Below are 17,022 nucleotides of genomic sequence, written 5' to 3'. Positions count from 1 at the left end.
GACTCAGGAAATTTTGTATCCAACTTATCAACTGACTGTAGATCCCATGAGAGTTAAGCTTCTGGACCAGTTCAAATTTAGTAAAGTCCATGCAGGCAACATCCACTGCCCTACCCTCATCAATCGCCTTTGTCACTTACTCAAAAAATTCAATCAAAATTATGAGACTTCCCTAACACAAAGCCAGGTTCACTAACCCTAGCAAACACATTTTTTGCTAAACACAAGTAATTCCTGTTCCTAAGAATATTCTACAATAATTTCCTTACCACTGAAGTAAGGCTCATCAGCCTGTAATTTCCTAGATTATCCCTGTTGCCCATCTTAAATAAAGGAACAAGATTAGCTATTTTCCAATCTTCTGAGACCTTGCCTGTGGCCAAAGAGGATACATAGGTCTCTGTCAAGGCCCCAGAAATCTTCTCCTTTGCCTCCCTCAGTATCCTGGAAAATAACCCATTAGTCACTGGGGACTTATCTACATTAATGGTTTTCCAAGACAGCCAACACCTCTTCATTCTTAATACTGACATGCCCTTGAATATTAACATACCTCTCCTTAATCTTACCATCACCCATATCTTTCTTCTTGGTGAATACTGAGGTACTCATTGATGACCTCATCCACTTCCTCTAACTCCACGCTTAAATTCCCTCCTTTAACCTTGAATGGACCTATCCTCTTGCTCCTAATATGCATATAAAATTCCTTGGAATTCTCCTTAATTCTTCTTCTAGCTCTCTTAATTCCTTGTCTAAATTCTTTACTGATTCCTTTAATTCCTTAAGGGGATAATCTGATCTTAGTTTCCAAAACATAGCATAGATTTCCTTTATAATTTTTTAAAACTGAGAGCACGTTGATTGGTAAAGCTGATCAAAGACTGGTCAACAGATAAATAGAAGATAAACTTATGAGAAGACCTTAACAATAAGACGCTGATACTTGTGAGCAGATAAAACAGTGATTAGTGTCAGTATTAGTGATTGACATTCACTAGCATGATATTTGATTAGATGAAATCAAACTATCTCCCCATAATAAATTACAAAGCACAAACAATTGTTCAACATAGAAGTTTAAAATATTTAAAGCTGGCTCATAGTTACTAATGGTATATATATCTCAAAGTTTGAGAAATACTCCTGGAATTATCAATTCAGATAGTCTACCTATCTATTATAGTTTTACACACTGTACCATATGGTGCAAGAGGCTAAACATTGAACTGCACAGATTTGAATAAAATTTGGACCATTTAACAGGCCAGAGGTTATATGAAAGGCAGGGCAGAAGAAACATACTGGGCTCTGAAGAGAGCTCACACTCATAAGGAGCAAGAAAGAGTTGAGAGAACTGTTCAATGTGATCAGGGAGTAAGCTATGTTTAGCAACACACTATGGGTTCCTACCTTCAGGACTTGCGTCAATGAGAGAGCCAAGATACAGAAAACATCTGTTCATCTACATATACAATTGTCATGCCCTTTATTATATAGCAGTTAGCATTTCCATCCCCTGGATATTTCAGTGTACTTAAAAATTGGGAACATGTTTTGAATTTCCATGAAAATGGATAAACATTTTTCCTCTCCTAAAGAACTTATCTGGGAGCATTTGCTCATGATCTCATAACTTCCCGAGCTCCAACAATTAAATTGGTAGACGAGAGATTAGTGAGTTTTGTTCTTGCCGAATTGAACCTTGCTAAATTTCACAAAGTTTTAATTAATGATGCTTGGGGAGCTCCTGGCCTACATCAAGCTGTAACAACTAATTTAAAGAGACATGTTGATTCTTGATGGGCATAAATTTGGAAAGAGCTGGTTACGGATTCACAGTATCTAGGTTTTATGCTGCTGCTTTGAGGCTGTTCGTGGGAAAAATGTAACAACAAAGGGTTGATGCATTTGAGGTCTCAGGATTCTGTCAACTCAGGGGCTCCATTCTGTCTGCATGGTATGGGGTAACAAGGAATAAAAAAGGTAAAGTTGCCGTAGTCACCATCCGGCTGCTCTCTCATTAGAGAGAGATGACTGGTGATGGTTTAACCTGAGAGTCACCCTGCCTCAGATGAGGGGCAAAGGTTACCTTCATGGTAACCTTAGACCAAACAGGAACTAAACCCATCCTGTCGGTGTCACTCTATCACAAACTAGCTATCTAACTCATTGAGTTATGAGCCCCAATGCAACAATGAATGAACGTCAGAATAGATCCTGAAAGCAAGGAATAGGCTGAGGAAATCACTCAAATTAAGGCTGCCTCTCTTTTCCCATTCTATAAAGCAAATGGCATTTGCAATGGTCACAAAAAGTACCAGAGCATGAATAAAGCTGGACAGGCAGTTCTCACATTCAGTGTCTAGATTAGAGTGGTGCTGGAAAAGCACAGCAGGTCAGGCAGCATCCGAGGAGCAGGAAAATTGACGTTTCGGGCATAAGCCCTTCATCAAGAATAGAGGCTAGGTGCCTGCAGAGTGGAGAGATACCTAGTTTTACCTAATTCTCACATTCAGCACTTTCTAAGCAATACAGTAGGCACATCTCATTACCTATTATAACTGAAACTGTTGTGACATGTCTGTTTTGAAAGCTGAGTCCACAAGCTAATTTTCTAAGACCATTTAGGCAGTAAGATCTTTCACTGTCAAAATGTGGGCTGAAAAGTGAACTCCTCGGTCACATCCTTCATCCACTCTCTAATTTCCAATATCTCAATAGTTTTGCCCAATTGTGTTGACTGTTTACAGGCAGGACTTGATAAGAAAGTGTGACCATATTTGTTCTGTCCTGTTTTGCTTGAAGGGTCATGTTGTCAACCTGATGCGAAGGTGTCTGCTCCTGGAAAAGCAGTGTTAATAGCATGGAGTTTTTTTTAAAAAAATAGACAAAAGAAGCATGAGTGAATGGAATCAGGCTCACACAGACCTAAAGTTTTTGTTTAGCTTTCAGCTGTTGAAGTTGCTGTCACTTTCCTGCTGCATAGGGCTTTAGTTTTCTCTCTTTTGCTAGATTCCTTCTGTCGGTGTTGGTTCTGCTGGACTGGAGGAGATAGCAAATGAGGGAAATCTGTTTTGTTGAATTTGCCTTTGCCAAGAGTGTGTTTATAGGATGCTGCTAAATTGGAACAGTTGATGAGTAGTAGTTAAATAATATATTATATTTTATTAAGTATTTTGATAGAGTTCAAGTTATGCCAAATCTTTTTTCGTTTGTTTTTTTAACTGCGATGTAAGAATAAAGTGTGTTTTGCTTAAAGCCTAAAAGCTTGACCAATTGTATCACATCTGAAACACAGCACCTCACACGTGCTTTTAAATAAGATAAAAATTTGGGTCTAGGCTATCTCCTTGATCCGTTTGAGGGGGTTTAGTCTGGGAGAAAGTGAGGACTGCAGATGCTGGAGATTAGAGTCGAGAGGGAAAGCACTGTAGGTCAGGCAGCATCCAAGGAGCAGAAGAATCGACGTTTTGGGCATAAGCCCTTCTGGTCCAGTTCAAGAGAGTGAACTGTATCAGAAGAACAGCCTTGTAATTTTAACCAAGTCATTTTGAACAGGCCACATTTAATGAACTGTAAGTGACTAACCTAAAGGGTATGGGCCTCATTGGAACTGTAGCTCCTGAATTCAGAGTAAACATTTTGCTATCTTTCTCCATTCAATCGCTCAAACGATTCATATGGCAGTAAACCACCAAAACCTGCATTACTAATCAATTTAGCATTATGTTGAAGGGGTATCTTGTGGTTAGAATCCTCCTTTTGTTTCTATAGATGAATCACAACAGCCAGCAAAGGCCCCCATGATATCGAACAAGACAACATTTCCCAGCACTCTGCATCACATACTCCTTCCATAGCAAGGACTTTCCAAGGCTTGTACATCCAGGATGATTCAGGTAGGTGGGTACACTAACTGGCACAGGTCACAAGTGAATAACAACTGATGATGGCAACAGCAAGACAGCCAGTCCCTGCTGCAGAAATGATGAGCTTTTACCATTCTTCAGCTACAAAGCTTTGTAAAATCAACCTTATGTGGGCTTCCATTCAAGGAAACTTGTCACCTCAGCACCATTCATTTGAATTTAAAGCGTGTTTCATGCATCCTGCTGGTGGTAACTAGTGATATTCATTATTAATACCTTTGCAACCAGACAGGACAGCTTAACAGACATGTAGTACCTGCAAAAGCACCTCCAGTACACATGTTTTGGGACCAATTGGTGATTATTTTGTAATCCTACACACAGTTGCAATTGGGTTATGAGCTGCTATGAATAAGATGTCTTGTCTTTTTAACATACAATGCAACTGGTTACAGATCAGTCGAAAACATGAGGGAGCGTTCAGCAGCATGGCTACAGCAAGTTATTATGATGTGTGTCACCTCTCAGGTTGAAAATCTATTTTGTCAAACTATCATTTTGCCAAACTAGTAATCATTGATTAGCCACAAAGTGACAGCACCCTGCTAGTGATTACAGCACTGGACGGTGCCAGTGGCCAGAGTTAGATCTCAAGGCATCTTATATTTATTGCAGAAACATGTTTTTTTCAGTAACAGACTAGAGTTACCATTGTCAGCATTTATTGGCTCAGATTTACTGTCAGTTACAAACAAATCTTACGTGCTATTTAGTATCACTAATTTTTGGAATTCCCTCCCATTGTGGGTCAATCCAGAGCATTTGGATTGTAGAGCTTTGAGAAGGTATCTCACCACCACCTTCTCAAGGCAACTAGGAATGAGCAATAAATGCTGGCCAGCCAGCAACACCCACATCTCACAAATGAATAAATAAAAATCATCATCATCAGACTATCAATTGGAAAGGCTTTATCTTCCACCATTTTCTCTGGCTTCTCCTAAGAATTAATGCTTCATTCCCTCTGATTTCTTAGCTACATGCTGTCCCAAGTAAAAATCATCCAAAAACATGTTAGTTTTCATATATATGCTGGCAATACCTCACCACCACCTTTCCCATCTTTCACCCAGAAATGAATTCATATATGCCAGCATTAAGACTGCCTTTATTCACTTTCAGAACAGCGCTTGACTTCAGCTTGCTTCAAATTATCTTGTTTTTTACCTCCAGAGTTGAATACTCCAATGACTTCCTGCCTGATCTTCCACATTCCATCTTCTGTAAACATGAGATCATCCAAAAATTTGCTGCCTAAGTCTTAGCTCACATGAAGTCCCATTTACCAATGATTCCTAAACTTACAGTTATATTGGCTTGTGGAGAAGTTGGATAAATAAGAGCAAATTCTTACACATGGAGGCAACAGTTTCGACAGAATTTACAACTGAATAATGATAAATGCTGGTAGCTTCATCATTATTCTTACTGAAAAATTAGGCCATTAAATTATAAAATTGATTATGCCCGAATTTCTGTGGGAGTTTGGAGAATATTTTCAATGCTTCACTGGCATTTCTGCTGAATTGGCAGTGGAGAATTGAGAGAACACCCACAGGAATTCAAGTCTGCGATGCCTTATTTTGAAACTACATTGATATTACTTCTTATACATTAATTCTCAGCACCAAATAATTGTAGTCATACACTAGATTTCAGGGTTGTGTAATGGTCTGTCTCTCAAAAAGAATTTATTATACAGGTTCGATCGCCTCTAAAATGAGGTGTTTACTCTTACCTGCATTCTTCATCGCTCTTAGATTTAAGACTTCATAGTCCTTTATTAAGAATTCAAGAAGTTAATGAAATAGGAGTAAGCTATTTAGATTCTTAAGTCTGCTCCACTATTCCTTTGTTAAATATTGGTTGATCTGTACCTTGACTTCATTTGCCTTCCTTCTCTTACAATCTATTGATGACACAGGTATGTGCTGAATGAACTTTTCCTGAATGCACAATTCTTTGAGTCTTTTACATGCTGACCCAAAACAAATTGATCCATTTGATAAAGCAATTTTGTTGACAATCATCCTGCTTATTAATCCCATATTTTTAAAAAAGTGTAAATGTATCAGTGTTGGATTTAAATGCATTTTTACAAAACATTTATGAAGTTGGATGTATTCATGAATTTAAGTATATTTATTGTGAAAGAAAAGGAGAGTTATACCTCAAACAAGTAGATTTAATAAATTATATTTTTGGGAGATTAATGGAGGGAAGTCATTAACTTCAAAAGCTACAAATAATTGCTGAAGGAAAGTCCAGGGTTAATCGTCCTGAGAGAGAGAGTTATAGTGTAGAAGTTAACTCTAATCACATTATAACTAGATGTACATATTGAAGAATTTGTAACAAATTCAGTAGATACCGAGGCATCTTAGGTCTCTGATTGTTCACCTTGCGTTTTAAGCTCTGTCAAATGTATATGCTAATACCCAATCTTTTCTTGATCATACAGTCGGACATTTAATCATCATAATTAAATTTTTCTCTCTATAGCCTTGGGTTGATGAAAGAAATAGTGCCTTCATTGATTGTGTTTTTTTTAATTAAAATGAGAACTTGTACTTCATTTATGGTGTTTAAAAATTCATTTTGTAAAGCAATTAAGTTGATGATGGCAGATAATGCCTATTTTCCATCTATGTTAGATGTTCAATGAGTCTAAACATAAAATGAGAATGCACAAGTTGAGGGTTGACAATAATGATCATGCCCAGCAATAAAAGCAATTTCATGTCTTGTAATGTTGAATCTTAGAAAAATCCATATAACTTAATTATCTTGATACTTACACCTCCTTTGCAAACTACAGATAAAACTTAGTACACCACTCGAGATCAGATTAATTAAAGCTCCAAACAAGCATAAAAAAAGCCTTCTGTATGCATCTGTGATATTGTGCCTCATGTTTGTATTTCTTCAGTAGTTTACTGTAGTTAAGCATTGTGAAAAAAATTCAAAGCTTTTTATATTGCATTTATCAGAATATCTCCAAACATAGCAATAAAGAGGAACAATACTTTGTGCTGTATGAGAAGAGAATGCTGATTGGTAGGTGAGTGAATAAGGATGAAAAGGTTTGACAAAATGGGTCTTTGTTTCAGCAATACTCAGGTTCTGTACTAACAAATGATGGTGTATGCAAAATAATGTTGGAATTGCAAGACAAAAAAAAACGCATGAAAATATAAACTGCTCTAAGTGTAAAGATGGAGAAAGGGAATAAAATTGAGAAGGATACTTTGGCTTTAGCGATGACAGCATGATTCGTAGTAATGTTGGTACTTTATTCAAACATGTTATTCAAACAATATCTGAACATTTCAAATCAGGAACTCCCCCACCACACTTTTATGTTGGTATGGTCTCTCTTCCTGACCGCTCATTCAAAAAGTTATTGTTTTAGCCAGGCCCAGCCTTCAATAAATCCCACTTACATGAACAGACAAGCCAGAATTACCAATATGTTGGCCATGTATGATCACAGGATGTAGATTTTACTTGTGTTTATTGCATTTACTATTAAAGTTGTGTATATTGAAATGTCACTGAGAAAACAAATTATGGGTAATTTTGATTCTGAAGGTGATTTATCAACCTCTCAGAAGACATGTATGTCAAGTTAACAGAGGCATGAAAGCAATAGAGAAAGGAATTGCAACCAAATGGGTTAAGTGTTAGTACAATATTTCATATTTGTATTGTACATTTGTACCTGTATCAGAATCCACACTTCATTTTAAGAATTCAAACTTTACTAAGAGAATGAAACCAAAATGCAAGTAAATAAACTCTTCAATGTTGTCTAGTCTTAATTTAGAATGTATTTACTGTACAACTTAACATCAATGCAAAAAGTACCAACATGATAGGTATGGTGAAAACACAGGTTGAATTGAGCCAAGGTCCAACCTATGTTGGAGCAAATCCCTAAAAGCTAATGATTTGTGTCTCACTTGTCAGTTTGTAGCATGTCAATTGACTTAGTGCTAAATCTTCTCTTGTGCAGCTTAAGATGAAATTGCTTCAAATTAATACAAAATGGGAGAAATATTATCTGGCAAGAGCATTTCAACTGGGTAGAGGTGTGGGTACAGCTGTAGGGAAAAACTAAGCAACAAGGCCACCTGGCATATTTACTGCGAGGCTAATATGACATTAACTATCAAACCAAAGAAAATTAGATTGATGAGCTACCCATCCTAATTTGTCACAAAAAGGGCAACCCACCCACATGCTGAATATTGGCTAAAATTATGAAACAGGACTGTCTTTTTAGTTCTTGCAACTTTGTGACAATGGCAACTGTAATGTCTTTGGCTTGACTTGTGAATCATTTAGTACATTCACGAGGAGAACAAGAAGAGATGCAGGACATGTCCCCTTCTTACCTTAGAGCAATCCTGAGGTAAAGGAACTAAGATTATGGCTAATTTTATCACCACTGACCAGGAGGCAATGGATCTTATTGGAACAAACTTCATTAATTCTACCTCCAATGGTCCTTATCGACTCACTTCACCAGCTTTTCTTGAGAATGTTCACTGCTGGGTTAGAATTTGCATGTATTTGTGAGACCTGCTTCTGTGAGCATCTTGGGTGTATAAAATCACAATGCAGTTTGCATGGCAATGTGTAATTAAGGAAAAATAAGTGCCCCATTGCAATTTTAGCTCTGCTATTGTCCCCTTTCAAATAGACACAAAACAAAAATGAGTCGTCTTGTTAACAACATTGTGATGCTGTTGTGCATCACATTCTATTTCTCTTAAACATCAATGACATGAAATTAAGTAGCACAAAGGCTTTTTTTTGGCAAAGAGTATAATGCCAATTATTTGGCCATGCCACATCACCTCATACACACACCATTCTAGAATTATCTAACATCAGTAGTGCTGTAATTATAAAAAAAAATCAAAGATTGAATGAAATCAAACAGCCTACCTTGTGTAGGATGTTATCTGTCAGACGTCACATCCACAAACTGGTTTGGTTGAAATTCGTTAGTAAATGTTGCTGTCTTCAAGATCTGCGAACGTTTGAAAATAAAATTCATTGCTAGAATGAATTTGTCAATGTTTTAGCATTGGGTTTCTGCCAAGTTCATAGTTTCAATATTGATTCAAAGGATAAATTTCCCCTTCATAATGTTAAATCAAAACCATCTTCAAAATTAATAGATTTATACAAACATACAATAAATTGTGTTATTTGAAGGCCTGATGACCTCTCAGTTTGTTTGACCCACCAGGGATGAATAACACTTGACTGATATAGTTTAGAACATCTACTAGTTTGCAGAGGAAAGAAGCAGCTTAATATTAATTAGCCTATTTCTGATTGTGCGACACATAGAGTCATAGAGTCGGAGAGATGTACAGCATGGAAACAGACCCTTCGGTCCAACACGTCCATGCCGACCAGATATACCAACCCAATCTAGTCCCACCTGCCAGCATCCAGCCCCTATCCCACCAAACCCTTCCTATTCATATACCCATCCAAATGCCTCTTAAATGTTGCAACTGTACCAGCCTCCACCATTTCCTCTGGCAGCTCATTCCATACACGTGCCACCCTCTGCATGAAAAAGTTGCCCCTTAGGTCTCTTTTATATCTTTCCCCTCTCACCCTAAACCTATGCCCTCTAGTTCTGGACTCCCCGACCCGAGGGAAAAGACTTTGCCTACTTACCCTATCTGAACTTGATAGGAATCATCTATGGCGTTCTCAATCATATGCAGAATACTCTGCTCTACCATTCAGTCACAGCTAATATGTTTCTCAAGTCCATTCTCCTGTCTTCTCCCTGTAACCTTTGAGTCCTTCCTAATCAAGAAACAATCTACCTCTGATTTAAATACACTCAATGACTTGGCCTCCACAGCCTTCTGCAGCAATGAGTTCCACAGATTAATCACAATCAGGCCAAAGAAACTCCTCCTCACCTCAGTTCTAAAGAGTCATCCCTTCACTCTGAGGCTGTGCCTTCACATCCTCGTCCCTCCTACTAATGGAGGCATCTTCTACATGTTCACTCTATCCAGGCCAGTAATGGATTTAAAGCACACAAAAATTATAGAAACCAAAATAAATAAATGGTGATGTAATCGTGAATTCCTCGTTGATATTGATAATTGATTTTTGAAGCAAATCAAATAAATTGGTAAGAGCCTAAGCTTTAACATTCATTTACTGATAGGATTTCAGAAATGTTGGATTTTTATATTGATGTCACATTATAGCAATTGGGTGTCTAAACTTACTCAGCCAACACATTTTCCACACAAATAGCTTATTGAACCAAAATGTTCTTATCAGGAATTTATCCTTCTTTTAACTAATCACAAATTATTCATGATAATGATTCTTCCATTTAAAACTGCTATATATAATTTACACTCTGTTAAACATTGAGACTGGGTGGGGGGATGACCTAGAGATATTATCACTGGACTGTTAATCCAGAGACCTAGGTAATGCTCTGGGACCTGGGGTAAAATCCTGCCATGGCAGATAGCAGAATTTAAATTCCATAAAAACCTGGAATTAAGAATCTAATGATGACCAAGAAACCACTGTCACTTGTTAGAGAAAATCTATCTGGTTCACTAATGCCCTTTAAGGAAGGAAACTGCTGTTCTAACCTGGTCTGGCCTACATGTAACCTCCACATCCACAGCAATATGGTGACTCTTAACTATCCTCTAGGCAATTAGGGATGGACAATGAATGCTGACCAAGCCAGCGACGTCCTCATCCCGTGTATGATTTTTTTTTAAATCCCAAGTTAATTTGCTGTCAAGTACAACTTCTTACATTACATTGGTCCTGCCAAAGTACAAATATCCTCAGGATTGTTATACAAATGAACAATAGTAACAGGAACCACATAATCAATGTGTTAGAGTGCCTAGCCCAAATGAAAGGAACCTCCATATCAGAGTATGCGCAAAACCTTGTTTTGTAATATACAGAATTATACCTTTCCTGAAAGTTTACTTTTCCCTTCTTTGTTCCTGCCATTTACTTGCCTTTTCTTCACCTCTGACAAACATTGTGATGTGTTCTGAGCCTCTCCAGAGGCCTTCTGTGTTTTAGTTTCCCTAATATGACATTTCTCTTTATTGTTCCTTCATGTTCCTTCACCTAGTCGCCAGATCTATTAGAGTATGGACCTGCTGCTAAGAGCAATTTTGTAAGTGGATTCACATCTGAGAAATCTAGCCATGCTATATTTTACCCTGTGATTAGAATTTGCAAGTCTTTGATCCAAGAACTCTGACCCAATTTGACGATTGGTGTTACTTACATGCATCCCAAAATATCCCTGAAATATAGGTCAATCTTGGTGAGGGATCATTGCATTAAACGCTTTCTGCATGAAAACAAGACATAACCAACTGCATTGCTTTCCACCTGACCAGAACATGTGCAAAGAAGGTAATTATTTTAGGCTGAGTTATTTTAATAATTAGAGATTTGAACATTTCATACTGTATTTCATGCATTTAGGTATTTGCAATATTTATCAATGCAAACTATCACAATAAAATCCCTTTAATCCCGAAAAATGAATCCTTTTGGAAGCTGCTGCTGTTCAAAGCTTTAGTTTCACTGTTCAGTGATATATGGTACATGTAACAACACACGAGGCAAACCCAAACAAGGTTATTTGATTTAAAGAAAATAGCACTTATTTCCCAAAATCTAGGGTACACAACCAAATTGCCTGAATTGATTTTAACTACACAATATTCTAAATAGCACTGGAGAAACTCAGGCAGCTCTGTTTTATTAGCAGTCAAGAGTGTGGTGCTGGAAAAGCACAGCAGATCATGCAGCATCCAAGAAGCAGGAAAATTGATGTTTTTGGCAAAAGCCTTTAATCAGGAATGTCATTTCTGATGAAGAGCTTTTGCTCGAAGCGTCGATTTTCCTGCTCCTCGGATGCTGCCTGACCTGCTGTGCTTTTCCAGCACCATCCTCTCGACTCTATTCTCCAGCATCTGCAGTTCTCACTTTCGCCTGTGTTATTAGCAGCCTATCAACAGAAATTAAAATCATTTCAAGATATTCTTATTTTTCCTCACAGGTGACCTTGGTCAATAACAGGAAAGGGGTGCTAAATGCTCAATGTACAATAGCTTCAGGTAGGAACAATGAACTGGCTGTGGCCCAGGTTATTTAGTAGGTTCCAGTGCTACTCTACCACCATTGTTTAGTAAGTAAAGTGCTTTTTCAGAACTGTAAATCATTCAATTTTCAGCCCTTTTATGCACAGTAAAACATTTTGAATGAAAGTACTTATTTTACAGGTTCGCATTCATCATCAGAAATAAATACTTTGTGCTGCACAAAGTAAAAGTTCCCAGACCCATAAATTCAATATCTTCCTGATGTGTCAATGAGAATATTACTCAAACGAATATTATGTTTATTTGGCAACTTGATTCAACTTAATAATTTGTTCTATATATTCTGCAGTTCAACAGAAAGGTGACAGTTTATGAACCCAGCAAAATAGAGTTCCGTGGGCTTCATTCACCATTTCTGGTGATGTCAAAATGCTGGCTTGACCCAATTACCCGATGAGAGTCTTTCCAGTAAATGGGATAGGCGCAAGCATAGGAAAGGCCTGCTCAGTGAGACTGGCTTGCTGCAATCAAGGCTGGGGGTAGTGACAAACCACCAGGGCAGTGACAAAAACAAGCCACGGAACAACTTCTGCAAGTTTGTTGCCAGTATTATAACGCAACTTGAATCCCATGGCATTAAAGGGGTAGTGACAGGGATACAGATTTGGTGGACAAGGAGCTGAGTGTAGAAGTCACTGGTTGTTTTTCACACCAGAATAAAGTATTCAACTGTATCCTGGATGGGTTGCTATAAAACCCACAACTCCACGTTTGCTGGGCCAATTCAGTGAGGTATGATGATCTGAATGAATTGTTTTCAAGGGTAAGCAGATTCAAGTGCTGTGGGAAAGTAGTGGTTAATTTGAGGTCTTTTGGAGCAGTCACAAAGGGCTTCTTTCTATCCTTTACAATTGCATAGCTAGAAATGCAAAAGCCTGTAACAAAATTATGGAAGCTTACTTGTTAATTTTTTGATATGTATGTGCATAGAATCCTGCCTTGCATGGATGTCCATCCTTGAGGTGACTTGGAAAGATTCAATAAAACAATAACTTCATGACTTGTAGCCTTCTTTTTAATAAGAGCCGCCATCCACAATCCAGGTGTTGCTTGCAGACAGTGCAGCCGTGTGGCAGTTTGTCTTGTGAAATGCAGGATACAAAGACTGGTCTCCCTCAACCACTCCCTCAATACAGATAGAGGAGTTATAAATGACATCCTGGGGTCATAATGGGTATGAACAGAATGCCTCAAGTATCATTGCACCTCTGTTTTACGTCTCTTCAGAGGTATAATGTTTGCATTCTGTATTTTCAGACACCAACAATAATGTTCATGCATGTTATTTTCAGCAATGACTCTTACACATTAATGCATAAAAATATGAAAAGCTATTCATAAAAAAACTGTAAAACAAAAAAAAATGTCAATGATTGCAGCATAACAAGTAATGTGGGTTTTGGCATGAGCTAGGTATTTTACCTGTTACGGTCATGTTTTATGTTTTCCCTCGTAACATAAGAAACTAGGCATGAATAACATAGTATTGATGAATTCAACAGATATTTATTACTACATAATAGTATATACAAATTTCACATTCACTGACACATCAGTGTCCGGGCTACAATCAGATCAGCCATGATCTTATTAAACAGCACAACAAGCTCAAAGTCCTACTCCTTGTTTGGATGATCATATGTTTGTATGCTCTCAAGCTATTAGGTTAACAAGGAAGAACATGTTTTCAATGGCATGTCATGCTTTAAATGATCCCCATTAAGTTGGAGTCCATGATATTTATCCACTTAGGTCACGTATCATGAAATTGTGATGATGCCATCAGTGTGTCTCTGAAAAGATACACAGAAATGCTCTAACTCTTAAAAGTTATACTGGCATAATAACCATGAGACATAACATGGCAACTAAAATAGAAGGCAAAATGCACCAATGTTTACTGGTACATGTAAAGAAAAGATTCTGCAGAAGATCTTGACATTGATCTAACTTTATAGGCCAAATCCCAAGATTTCCATTTCAACGGAGGAACAACATGTCAGCAGCATTGCTCACCACCATCAGAAGTAAAGGGCAGCCATCTATTATGTATGCTGGCAATGAAAGCTTCTAAATGCCTGTGCTCATTAGGGGTTTGTGTGGCCTAGTGTATGGAAAGGTTGCTCCTCTCTGATGTAATGAGAAGAGTCTTGTGGTATAAACAAGATGCAGTTGAATCTTGGTAACTATTGACACACAGTGAGAATAAGCTTTACATTTATGACAACATGTATCAAGAGGATCTAGCCTTAGGTCTGTGTCCCACAAGATCCTTGCCTTCTTTCCCACTGACTACTCAGTCATTAGTCTTCGTGCACTCAGTTAAGTATTAACTTTTCATACAGAGGTTTATTAGGACTGAAATTTTGATAAACGTACAATACTAATATCTCAATCCAGTCTGTATACTCCTGTAGAACTGCCACATTTTAAATCGTGAAATTGATGTTGGGACAAATACTACATCTAATTGTTTTTCAGACCTCTGAGATTCATGCGCATCAGTGACTTCTGAAACCAAATGTCAATGCGTCAGGAAGGAGCTTCCAAAACCAGATGTTAATGTATCAGGATGGAGCTGATGATCTGATCAGCGTGTACGGAATTTCGGAGTGACACAGCAGATGCATGGAGCTTAGAATGTAAACAGATCTGAGCCTATGGCCTTTAAAAACAGTTTTTGCCCGAAACGTCGATTTCGAAGCTCCTTGGATGCTGCCTGAACTGCTGTGCTCTTCCAGCACCACTAATCCAGAAAGTGTTTTAGTTTACACATCTATCAAAGATATTTTAATTAATTTAATGCATTTTAAAATAAATTCCAAAAGAAAAACTTTGTATACCGAAAACATGGGTTTTTGAGGCTTGTTGCTCCTCTGCCAGCAAAACTCAATAATTAATTTTAGCTTGTTACATATTAAGCCAATCTATGGTAACAGTTAATTTGGAACCACAGAAAGCATATGCTGAAATTCCACTTAAAGGGTTTTTAATTAAATAAAGGCAACACGAACAAAAATAATGAGTGGTTAGGATCTGGAATATACTGCCAAGAAAGTAATTAGATTAGATTACATTACAGTGTGGAAACAGGCCCTTCAGCCCAACAAGTCCACACCAACCCACCGAAGCGCAACCCACCTATACCCCTAACCTAACACTACGGGCAATTTAGCATGTCCAATTCACCTGACCTGCACATCTTTGGACTGTGGGAGGAAACCGGAGCACCCGGAGGAAACCCACACAGACACGGGGAGAACCTGCAAACTCCACACAGTCAGTCGCCTGAGGCGGGAATTGAACCCGGGTCTCAGGTGCTGTGAGGCAGCAGTACTAACCACTGTGCCACCGTGCCACCCACTAATGGAGGATGATTCAACTGTAGCTTTCAAAAGGGAATGGAAGTTTTGAAGATTGAAGAATCTGTAGACAAAAATAATGCAGGACTATAGGAAACGGGTGGTGGAATGGGACTCGTTGAATGCTTTTGCAGAAAGCTGGCAGGGACTCAATGGGTCTGCTGTAACCACTGGGATGATCTTTCATCAGTTTTGATGGGAGATTATCTAAACCTTAAACGTTAACTTCGCTTCTCACACTACAAATGCTACATGATCTGCTGAGTATTTCCAGCATATACTGGTTTCATTTTGGGAGATTGGACATTGACGTGCTCATAAAAATGTAGCATATTAAAAAATGCAGCAAAACAGATCAGACAGTTTAAACCATTGTGAAGTGTTTATGTAGGGTCCAGCTGTTTTTAAGTTTTCTGCATCCTTCACTACATGATTTGGTGTTCTCCCCACAAAAGAAAATAATCTTCTTAATAATTATTTAAATTATGCTCATCAGCTGCAGTAAAAAGGTTAACAACACAAACATACACACAGTGAAGGCACAGAAACTGAACTGTTGAATGCATAATGAGAAACGCGTACAATTTGCAATAAATAAAGTAGGATGTCAGCTGAAGCAGTGAGTCAAGTAGGTGACGAATTTGTTAGCCACAGCTGGAGTGACTAAGGTAATAATAGAGATAGAAAATGCTTCTGCTGTTGACAGAAGTGTAAACCAGTTTAATCAGTTCCAGTTACCAAGACTGGAAAATGAAACAGTTCCACTGCAGATGACTAAGGATGAGCCAGTATAATAAAATTGTCAAGTAAAATTCCTTTAGTGACTGCAATGATAATTATTTTCTGCAATCAAACCAAGATTGTTACCAATATAGAAGCTTTTACATTGCACTACCTAGGATCCATGTTTTACTAAGCAGAACATTTTCTGGCCTTTAACAGTTACAATGAGTGGTCATTTAAGTCCTTGCAATGATCATCACTTGCAATCAATAGCAATCAGTAACCCCTTATTATTATACTACGAAAATAAACCCTTTTTTGCTTTAATTGAGCATTCTTACGAATAAGGAACCTTAAAATGTCTCCTTTATAAATGCATCCTCTTTCCAATGTGCATCTGTCAAGCTTCTGTTTTAAAACAGCATATGGAAGGTATTACATTGGAACATAATTATAATTCATAGGTGTTAAGACAATTGGATTCAAATTTGTTCTCTATAAAAACAGGGAGACATTAAAGAGAATATTCATTAAAAATTAAGTTACATTTCAGCCAAAATACAAGTCTGACAAAAAAAAGAACCTGATGCTTAAATAAAAGCAAAGTGCTGGAGAAACTCAGCAGATCGGGCAGCATCTGTGGGAAGAGAATGTTTCAAGCCCGGTTCAAGTCTTTTTTGGAATTCAAACTCCATTCCAAAAAAAAGGTATATTGGATTTAAACATTAACTCTGTTTTCTCTCTCCACAGATACTGCTTGACCTGCTGAGTTTTTCTCGCACTTTGATATTTATTTCA

The 17,022-nt window shown here is 37.8% G+C and overlaps 1 protein-coding gene across 2 annotated transcripts in view; it reads right to left on the bottom strand.

Moving 5' to 3' along the window:
* LOC122560192 (disks large-associated protein 4-like) overlaps positions 1–17,022 on the bottom strand; it is a 589,090-nt gene that overhangs the window by 448,720 nt on the left and 123,348 nt on the right. For both annotated transcript variants that reach the window (XM_043710586.1, XM_043710587.1), the window contains exon 3: positions 8,886–8,970. The gene's annotated coding sequence lies outside the window, so the exon portion shown is untranslated. The remainder of the gene's footprint in view (positions 1–8,885; positions 8,971–17,022) is intronic.

This window comes from Chiloscyllium plagiosum, chromosome 20 (genome assembly GCF_004010195.1).
Source record: "Chiloscyllium plagiosum isolate BGI_BamShark_2017 chromosome 20, ASM401019v2, whole genome shotgun sequence".
NCBI classification, from domain to species: domain Eukaryota; kingdom Metazoa; phylum Chordata; class Chondrichthyes; order Orectolobiformes; family Hemiscylliidae; genus Chiloscyllium; species Chiloscyllium plagiosum.
The sequence above is the reverse complement of the archived record's forward strand: the minus strand, read 5'-3'. Positions and strand labels throughout refer to the sequence as shown.